The sequence below is a fragment of the Perna viridis genome, chromosome 1 (genome assembly GCF_037379345.1).
Source record: "Perna viridis isolate PV_CMFRI_1.1 ecotype Kerala chromosome 1, ASM3737934v1, whole genome shotgun sequence".
In the NCBI taxonomy this organism is placed as follows: domain Eukaryota; kingdom Metazoa; phylum Mollusca; class Bivalvia; order Mytilida; family Mytilidae; genus Perna; species Perna viridis.
In genome coordinates, this window is record NC_142445.1 from 31,149,280 (window position 1) to 31,160,599 (window position 11,320).

The following is an 11,320-nucleotide window of genomic DNA, read 5'->3' on the forward strand; positions in this document are numbered from 1 at the left end:
AACTACACATTTCCATTTTTAATCAACCATATCAAGAATAATAACTTTTGCAAAGTACAAATTTAAAACACAATTCATATAATTTTTATCTCAAAAGCAACACAACAGAGTGAAACCCTAAGTCTCGTTACTTTGTGTGAATCTGCTTTGTGGGTTTATGACATGCATGAACCATCTACTGATCGATTTTTATAAGGACTGCTAGTTAGGATTCACCATTACCTCTAAGAAAAAGTGTTTAAGGGAACCAAGATTTCAGCGAAAATAAAAAGAATGTAATCCAGGGACAAAGACCAGACATGAAAAACAGACAGACACAACAAAGAATATAACATAACCAAAATAATACATAAAAACTAACAGAGGTACATGAGCAACTCGGACTCCACTAAAACTTGGACCAGGTGCACCGGTAGGGTAAACGTTACCGCTTTTCTAGAAATACCTGCCAAGTCGCTCATAAAAATTCAAGTCCAGGGTAGACGAAAGAGAAAGGGAACGCTATGACACATGGAATAAATCAGCTCTCGTGTTGCAGATGGATACATCGTAACGATCAACAAATTCATCATGATGACTTTAATACTTCTGAAGTAATGACTTTAATCATGTAGCAAAATAACCCTATTCCAGGAAAATTATTATTTCAAGTTCACCACAAGTATGAACCTAAACATATTTTCAGGCATGCATTTTTACAAATTGTGATTAGAAAAACAGAGAGTGTAACCTATCGTTGCACTTGGCCAATGCTCTCAGTTTTTAATGGAGCCTGGGTTGCTCATAATCATTTATTTATCTATACACAAGGGTGTCTTTTGTGGCAGTGTCAAACTTGTGATTTTGTCTACCTTGCACATCACACTGCCGCAAGTCAGTTCAACGCCATCATATGCACTAATGTGTTTTTTTATACAAAGTGGGGAATTGAAAGATATGCTTATCTTCTATTAGGTAGTTAAACGCATATTTTGTGAATAACACACTGATTCTTACACAATTTCTGGTTGACAACATTTTTGCCGAAGTTAGGGGCATGAGTTCCAGCAGACCACCGACATACTTATGGAAACAAATCGTATGCCATTCTTGGTCTATCTATTTCTTCTTTAGTTTGTAGCCAGATTTTCATAAGGGGTACTACAACAATAAAAGAAAAGCGAACAGTCCTGTAGTTCAATTTTCTTTTCTGTTATGTGTTATGTAGATGATTATCTCTTGATAATTGATCTGTTGATAATATCTTTTGATAATCTTGTTTTAAGGATAACCTTCATCTTATCTACCGAAATGAACTTGAAAATAAAGAGACTTTCGTCTGCTTTATACCTGGGCCTAATGTAAATAGATAATACAGGACGTTTGAAGTTTTATATCAAACGTAACGTAAAGATTTTGACCAATAAACAATAAACATCCTTTCTTAGTAGCAATATATCAACATCTCTAGCCTACAATGTATACATCTCACACTTGATCCGTTACTGTCGAGCGTATATCTATATAAGGGCTTTCTCTGAAGAGCGAAATATTATCTGATGTTTTACGGCTGACATCAACAGTTTAAGCGACATATATAATGTGTCTGTCTCACAGATGAAACAAGATACCTTCAATAAGATATCACATCTCAACGAATTGACAACCTACCGTACTTGACACTTACTAGCTACATTAATTAGTTCCTTTGACATAACTTTTTTTTTCGAAATAGAAATTATAAATCACACTACCACCGTGTGAGGGCGTTAAAGTTACATATCATCACTTTTGACATCTTGTATATGAAGTTGTATTTTTTGGTACAATGGAAGTTTTTGCGTTATTTATTACTTAGTCTATATTATATCAAATTCAAGATAAAATCCCGGCGTTTTGAAATATACAGTCGATTTTTACCCCATGTTTAATTTCATGGTCTGTTTTATTATTTAAATTGAATTTGTCGACTTTGGATTTTTGCCTATCATTACCACATTATTAACTTTAAATGCATCATGATACTTTGCGAAATTGAATTGTAATGCTTTATTACATTGCTTTTTTTGACGGGACTCCTTTGTGACTCGTTTCCGGGAGCTGCATTATTGTTGTTTGACTGAAACTGGATTTTCCTTACTTGCACTTAGAAATCGAAGGTAGAGGAAAACTAATGACCAAACTTTACGACAAACATGATGACTTTTCATTCAGAATTGTCAACTTTCCTTTCATATGTGTCAACATCCGTTCAGCACCTGCGTATGGAGTGTTCATATCACAACTCATACGTTATGCCAGAGCATGCCGAAACTACGGAGAGGACGCTTACCGTATCGGTGTACCTGGTCCGTGCTCCCAGTGTTTAGTGGAGTTCGAGGTGCTCATTTGCTTTTGTTGCTTTGTATGTATGATTTTAGTTACTTTATGTTCTTTGTTGTTTGTGTATGTCTGTTTTCCATGTCTGTTTTTCGTCCCTGGATTACATTCTTTTGATTACCGCTATAACCTTGGTTCCCTTGATTACTTTTGCAATATGACTGAGGCTAAGACATGTTTACCTTTCCAGTGCACCTGATGTTACTACCATTTTTTGTTGCTTATATTAATTGCCAGAGTTTTCTCTTCCTCTGTGTGTGTGTGTGTGTGGTCTTATACATTAACGGAAGTAATAGCATTCCTAGAAGACTTCGACTCCAAAATAAGAAATTGATTGTAGATGGCTAAATAATATTTCACGCGCTGATGGAAGATAGTGAGCGAGATTCTATAAGCAGTGGAAATTACAATGTCTTCACACATGAACACTGTTCGTCTTTCTATTAATATGCGCATTGAGCAATCGGTAGTAATGAATGGTGCATACGACCCCGACGACAATAAGTCATCTTGTCTTTTGAGTAGATGCGACAAAAACCAGAAGAGATTAAAAAAGACAAATATAAGTATTTTTTTCTATTTTAACTTTATAGACTTTAAAAATGCATTGAATGAGATTGGTGTTCAATAAATATCAGTTTAGGCTAAACATTGGATATGTCCAGTTCTGTCGATTCACGGTGACTTTTATTGACTATAGGTGCAGTGACCTATGTTGCAAACATGATTTTATCGTTACCTACATCTTTTTCTCCAGTTTTTCCCTTAAAAACTCTCCTTTCAGTAACTCAACCTACCGATTTTAGCTGTATTTTTGAAAAAAACACAACTATAAATTGAACCAGGATGTCATTACAAAATTTCTATCACTTCAATACCCATTGAGAAAGTTCATATAGAAGGAAGAGATCAAAACAGAATAAATAGAAAGTCTTGAGCTTTAGGTACTTCAATTTAAAAGATGCAAGTTGATGCTGGGGATTCAACACGGTCGCATTTATCGCTTTCGGTTAGGTTAAAGAGATGTGATGGAAAGTATGAGGTTTGTCACTCATTATGAATGCCTTCGACTGAAGAGTTCTTACCAAAATCGTGGGACTTAAAGCAAAATTTTCTGTACGACTTAGCTGTGTCCTTGCATCGTTGCGTCTGTTCCTGGGCCTCCAAAAGTACATGTTCTGACATAGAAGTAGAAGAACACCATCGTATTGTGCTAAACATGTCTTACACAGGAGCTTTTTTTCTTATACCAAAGAGTTACCAAGTATGCATGATATTTTTATTTATATTTAAGCAGCAAGCAAAGTCAATATTTTTTTTGAAAATGTGCCTTATTTAATAATGAGGGATGTTTTTTTTCAATGAATTTCTTGAAAAAAAAAGGTTTTTCCAAAATCCCAACTACATACCCTCCCCTTTTCCCCTTCGCTTTCAAAATGGTCGATAACTTTAACTTTATAGCCCTTCGCAATATTTATATTTTTTTAACCTTTAAGGGCATCTCTAGCAGCATCCATTCCAGTTTTGGCCGGTCAGATCAATCTGTACAGATACCGGAAATATTACAGTTTTCCACGAATGGTGGGAACATTTTACACATATCATGTGACGCAAACGAAATTCAGACGCAACTGACAGCTACAAATCTGAATTCCAAACAATGATTGCCTTTCCTATCTTAGAAAAGCTATACTTCGATTTGGATAATAAAATCGGAGTTATATTTTTTTCCATGGGGGTTATGTTCCTAACAACAGCAATAGTGGAACAGCGGAGATACACGTACGTGCATCCACGTGTTTCCCGGACTTTTTAAAAACTTCATATTCACTCTTTTAAAAAGTAAAAAAATGAGAAAGACTCAAAAACTATCAGAAAAGAGGAATTTACTTTAACTGAAACGTCATCTTGACCTTTATTTTTTTTATTTGATTGATTTAAGAAAGCGATGAATTTTCTACGTAAGGACAGTCCCTTTTTGTTACTTCCGGGACATTGCTTTTTTATTTCGTTAGTATATTGGGGAACCTTAAGGGAATTTAGATAGGACATGTAATAACCGTAGATTTCACACCGCTTCGCGGTGCTCGCTATAAAAAAAACTTCCAGTACATGACCGTAACTCACGTATGTAATTAGGTGCATCCAAAAACAGTTTCTACATATAACATTGTAAATCAGTTTTCTATATAAAGAAGTAGGTGCTATAATGCCATGTAATTGGCTTCAAAGCAATTTATCTTGTATCTTGTTTATACTTAGACATTATATTACTAAATTGTTCCATGGTAAACTGATTAACCCATAGAAGGATCTTATTGGCCTGTGGATGGATTCAAAGGTCAATATTTAGAACACATTGTAATGGTCAATGGTAATTGAAAAACATCTTGCAGATCCTTTTGGTCCTGATATTTTAAATATTTTATTGACAGTTATCAGAATATATATATAGAACTTCATTAATACAAACAAATGCATTATCATTTCCGAAATTCACTTTTTACATATGTAATACATAAATTACAGACTTTTTCAGTCTTTATCGATACGTTATATCTGAACCGTTTGTATATATTGACGGGTCCACATATAACGTATTGACTTCGTTAAAAGCCCATAATTATTAATGATATTTCCAAGGGAAACCAGAAATTTGGAAAAGCAATGGTTTCAAATAGTTTCAAATGGCTTCAAACCTAAACAGTTTAAACGCAACAAAGTACATACGTTGAAAAGAACGAAATGGATAGATATAAATATTCCTTTATAAAAGATCCAATCATTTCCAACAATTCATGACAAGAGGAAATACATCATTTGGGTAAAAAAGGACATACCTCCTCTTAAAAGCATACTCTTGCTTAACAAGCTTTATATTGTACATCAAAGTTCATCAAAAGATTATGCTAAAGCATGAAATAAACCGTATATTATTGCACAGTATACCATGAAGACAAAAATTATAAGAATTCCATTTCTTTACAGCCATCAGTTATTGTGTGATTGTTGAACAAAATATGTAAAATCTCCTCATCTTCAAGCGAATCGGATATTATACATTTTAAATAATTTTGTTGCATGGTCGCCTCGGACCTTAGTTGTTACCTCGGATAATCGAACAAAGAGTCGACAAATGTTGAATTATGTTAGACCACAACGATGTCTTTACAATTCTTCTGTTCGAGAGAAGCAAACTGTCTAGTCATGATTGTTATTATCTTGTCATGCTGTATCAGTTAATATTTATGATGAACCATGAAGACATTTAAACAATCATTTATGATTAGACAATGATAATTTAAGGGAAAAATACAAAATGTGAATACAGTGCTCCTTTTACTCCGGTCAATAGAAAAGAAAAACTTTTGACCGGGGTAAAAAGAACAAAGGCTGCTTTTTTGGAGTAATTTACGGAAGCGTATTGGGGGCATGGTATTTCTTTTTTTTTAATTTGTTATTTCAAATTATTAATTTGTTATATCACATTGTTAATTTGTCATATATCAAATTATTAACTTGTTATATCATTTTCTGGAAGTTCACACCCACAGCCATAGACGCTGTTTATTTGAGTACTAGAATGCTACTAGTATTAGAATGCATCTCACATTTACTCAAATAGAAGAGATACTTTTGAAAAAACATGCTTTCAAAGTGTCAAAAGTACATATTAAACAAATAACTGCATCATTAAGGTTGTATGGAAGAAAATATAAGTCAAATTTCCTTGATGTGGCAGACTTCATTTTTAAAGAAATACGACGATCCGGAAAATATCATGGGTACAGATGGATGCATACTAAATGTGTGGGCAGTGGGTTTTTGTAGACCAAGAGACAGTGTGTTTGATAATAAAATGTTCAGACCCCTGAAGGCGTAGAATGAAGAAGTCGTCGAAAATTGAAACGTAGAAATTGTTATAATCAAGGTCCAAACTACCTATGGCACATGGATGGTTATAATAAACTCAAGCCATAAGGAATTTGTATTCATGGTTGCATTGACCGCTTTTCATGAACTTTGCTTTGGATAGAAGTTTATTCAACAAATAACGACCCCTTTGTAATTGCTTGATATTTTGTTGATACAGTTTGCGAACTAGGCGGTTGTCCTCTGGAAAGTAGAGCAGATTTTGGAACAGAAAACGGAATCGCTCAACAAATACAAATATTTATCACAGGACATTGGGACCAGGATTTTTTTTTATCTAATAAATATGATAAAATAATTTTGTTTCCAGATTTGAGTTATTATGTGTGTTTTCTGACATGCCCGCTTGATATTTAATGTTGTGTATACTATGTCCAGTTTTCATTTATATATAGATGTGAGATGCATTCTAAAATAGTACTCAATTAAATTGCGTCTACCAATGGCTGTAAACTTCCAGAAAAATGGAGTTGAATAACAACCACCTTTTAATTTATAGTTAATACTAATTTGATGTAACAAGTTAGTAATATGATATAACAAATAAGTAATTGGATACAACAAATTAATAATTTGATATAACAAAATAATAATTTGATATAACAAATTAAAAAAGAAATACCATGTAATTGGTTAAAATCATACATAAAATTTACTAAAGAAAAAAATACTGAAGTAAAATAAATATATATTGAATTATATTAAATTTTAATTGTATATGTATACAGTTTGTATAGATACCCAAAAAAAATACAAAATACAATGATTACCTTAAACTAATTTTATTGTAATCGATCAAATATTGTACAACTGTATCGGCCTATCTAGGTTACGCTAACTCTACCGTTGCATTATGTTCTAGTTAGTAGGGATCCCGGAGTTCGGAGTCCAGGTTCCCCATTTACGTCTCAGCCTTTGTGTGTATCTCTGTTTAATTTGTCTCATTCATAGAGTGTTCTCTGGTTTTTTTTTATATTTTTTACCCGGGTTATGAATTTCTGGAACATATATTTAAAAAAATTGAACATTTTAAGTACATGTATGAGGAAAATGAACATTTGATCTATCGAACAGACAAGCTATGCTAGATTTAAATGTGCTTGTATACTGGGGTCTGTTGTTCAACTTGTCATTAAAGAGTAATCAAGGGAACCAAGGTTATAGCGGTAATCAAAAGAACGCAAAAGTGTCGCACCTGAACTCGATCGCCTGCACTAAGAAATACAACAGCACTCATCGTACAAGTGTTTGAACCCGGATGGGTTCCATGTCCTCTCGATATTACTTCATTGTTTTTAACAGCTGAAGATGAACATTTCCATGTAAATGATAACTGAGAAACGATGTTGTTATAAAGTAACGTCCGTCATACGGATCCTTGAATAATCGAAAATTACTTTATCAAATATAACCCTTTCATTTGATCCAAGACTCTTGTAGATGGAAAGCATCGAATGAAAACCAACAAAAGAAGAGTCAAGCTTTCGCAAGCAGTTTACTAAAACAAATATATCCTGGTTAATGAACCTACTATATAAAGCGCATTACGGAAAAGAAAACTTAATCTCTTGTTAAAGTCTTTGTAGCTTGTTAGCATCAATACAACAAATTACTCTAATGACCTAAAACTAACTTTATTGTAATCGATCATATACTGTAGATGTGTATTGAAATATGACACGGTATTTCACATCAAATGAGCACCACGAAGGAATTTCTACAAAAGAAGAGGACGCTTACCTCACCAGTACACCTGGTCTATACTCAAGTTTGTAGTGTTCCCGGTGTCCGGGTTCCTCATTTACTTCTCATCTCCGGAGAGTATTCTCTGTTTAATTGTATCCATACTGTTTTGTCTGTTTATGCTCCCTCTCCCCGGATTATGAATTTCTTGTTCTTTCTTTTGATCAAGGTTGTTTTCTTCTATTTCTATTATCCCTTATGTACACAATGGGCAGTTTACATTGTTAATCGGGCATATGCATATTTCACGTTCATTGGTGAACGAATAAATGGAGCAATGAACAGATTCACTTATGCAATAATAGTAAAAAATAGATGTTGATTGATTGATTGATTGTTGGGGTTTAACGCCCGAGCAGCAATATTTCAGCTATATTCAGGCAATGAACATGAAGTGGATGATAAAATGAACATGAAATGATGATGATGATGAAATAAAAAATGGGTTGGGACACAAGGATAATGGGGTCGATAAATTTTGATTGCCACTGGAAATAGGGAGAGGTGGGTAGGGTCGGGCAATTTAGCCGCCTGTGGCGGAGCCCTATGGTTTCTACTCCGGGAGAATACCACAGTAGGGTTCTTTAATGTGCGAGGAGCGTGGCATCTTTCCCAACACGGTGCATCACTATGGTTTGCGGTCAGGTTTTCCGTATCATGGCCTGACAACACCAGCAAGTAACACACCAGGGGTACCCTATTCCACCACTTGGGGCACAAAACCCAGTTGCTCTGTGGGTGGAGCGCCCTAGCCCCCGGCTAGGGTTCTGAGCACTATTTAGTCCCTTTACGACAAGTTTAGCGCTGCTGCAGGCCTATTCTTTCGACACCCGGACCTGCACGGGGCAAAAAAAATGTATGAATATTTATGCTACAGAACTGTTTAATCAATGCATTTCGAGTACTTGTTATGATAAACTGAATTAATGTATGATCAACGTGTTGGAAAGGTTGTCTTTTTTTAAATATCTACACTGCCATGAAAAGACCAAGAAAGGATTTCCTTGCTCGACAGATGTTTGCCTTCAAATCGATCACATTACTTCAAACGTACGACTGTTTTCATTTAAAATGGATACTTAAGACCTGGAACTAACCTTATGTGTCACTGACTATCTTAAAAATATTTTTAGTATGATGAAAATGAACATTTGACCCACCAAACATATTTCTATGTAATCGCGCACTGGTGGTTAATTGATTCATTGATTGAACGATCGTAGTTTATCGACCGATTGCAAATTGTATGTATTTCAGGAAAAAAACGTTTGGACTTGTGTCGCGTGTTTTATTTTTATTTTTATTTATTTATTTATTTATTTATTTATTGTAAATTCAGCCAATTTTGTATGCTATATATGTACCTGTCATGAAAGATCATGTGTTTCTAGAAAAGCAGAGGACGCTTATCCTCCCGGTGTACCTTGTCCATAATCCAAGTTTTTAATGGAGTCCGAGTCGCTCATTTATTTTTGTTACTTTGTATGTATTATTTTAGTTACTTAATGTTTTTTGTTGTGTATGTCTGTTTTCCATGTTTGGTCTTTGTCCCTGGATTACTTTCTTTTGATTTCCGCTAGAATCTTGGTTCCCTTGATTACTCTTACAAATTGTCCCTCAAAAATGACATCATACATACTTATTATATGTATATTTGTAATGTGTAATTTTGTGATTAAGTATGCATCATTCAAAAAAAATTAATTAACCATGAAGGACAAAAGGAAACTTACCTTGTTTAGTAAGGCTATTGACTTTAGAATTCAGAGTCTATATTTCCTTCTTTAAATCCTCTAGACCTTTCATTTTTCTTTCCATGCGATCAAACTGTTTAACGAACATCCAAATAATTGGTTTGTTTAATGAGTTATCAGTATGCCTCTTGGTCAGGGTAGAAAGCGCATAGGCTCTGAAAAATACAAAAGAAATTATTGGAATTATAAAAATAAAACTATTGGTACGTATTTTCAATTTCCGTATCTTGATAACTTCTGCTCTTCTGAGATTCTTTTTTTTTACAATTTCTAATACATCTACCAACTTTCCTAGAACCAATGTTGTAGTAATTAAGTAGCACTCCTACTAAGAATTACGCAAAATGTGATACATGGTTGGAAAGCCTGCGTATTTTTAGTTTTGATATTTTGTTTGAATTGCCATAGCAAGCAGAAATTAACATTCGGTTTTTCATATAAACCGTGTACTTAAGAGATAAAAATTATATAGAATGCACTATACATTTCAAAATTAAGAGAGATTACTCTGTAAATAACACTAAATTACAACAGAATCTTTAGATTTTCAGTGTTGATTATCTCCTAAGAGCAGTCAGATTGGAATGAATAATTACTTATTTCATAATAAAGACCCATGACACAACTAAATTACAAAAATAAAAATATGTAGTCTGTTTAAGGGTGTATCATATATTACAATATTTGCATGATTCTTACAAAGACAGCTACTTAAACATTTTTGAAAATGTTATAGGTTCGGTCTTACATATGTTACGGTTCAATGTTTCAATCATATTGATTTAATGTTTTATTCGTTTTGTATACTTTTGCCTATCATACAATAGTTTTTTCATACATGCAAACTCAATTTTAATTTCAGGTATAGGGTATGTAAGTCTCGTTCTAGTTTAATTTTCTTTATGACGTAAAAAATATCGAAAACCGACGACCGATCTGCGTTTTATCGTTTACTTCCGGGTACCCGAAACGCTGTAAAACAATGCAAAATCTTCTATTTTATGTATTCTCTTAATACCTTTATCATGTAGAAATAGATATTTGTCAATTTTATCGGTATTTTTTACATAAAAAGATGTTTTGCTCTTAACACTGAACTCAACGCTCTCTAAATGACAAGTCTCTATGCTTTTGAAAGGTAGACAATGACCCATTCTCGTGAAATCATGGGGTTACATGACGAGACTTACATACCCTATATTCAGAACAGCATAATTTCAATTACTTCTATGTTAAATACAGTGCACGATTTCTAAACTGAACCCCTTTTGGACTTTGAAATTGGTTCGGTAAAGACGTGTATTCGATTTATCAATGTTCAAATTACATTTCAACTAATACAAACTGAAAGTGACTTTCAAGTGTCTGTGCTTTGAATTATTCAGGGTTTTACTTAACGCAACTTTCACAGTGCCATAAACTTAAGAACCCATGAGAAATTTTTAATACATGAATGAAAATTATATCCGTTCGTTTATATTTTTTATATTTTGTGACACAGTGAATGGTCAAGGTTTTGAAGTTAAAGGGTA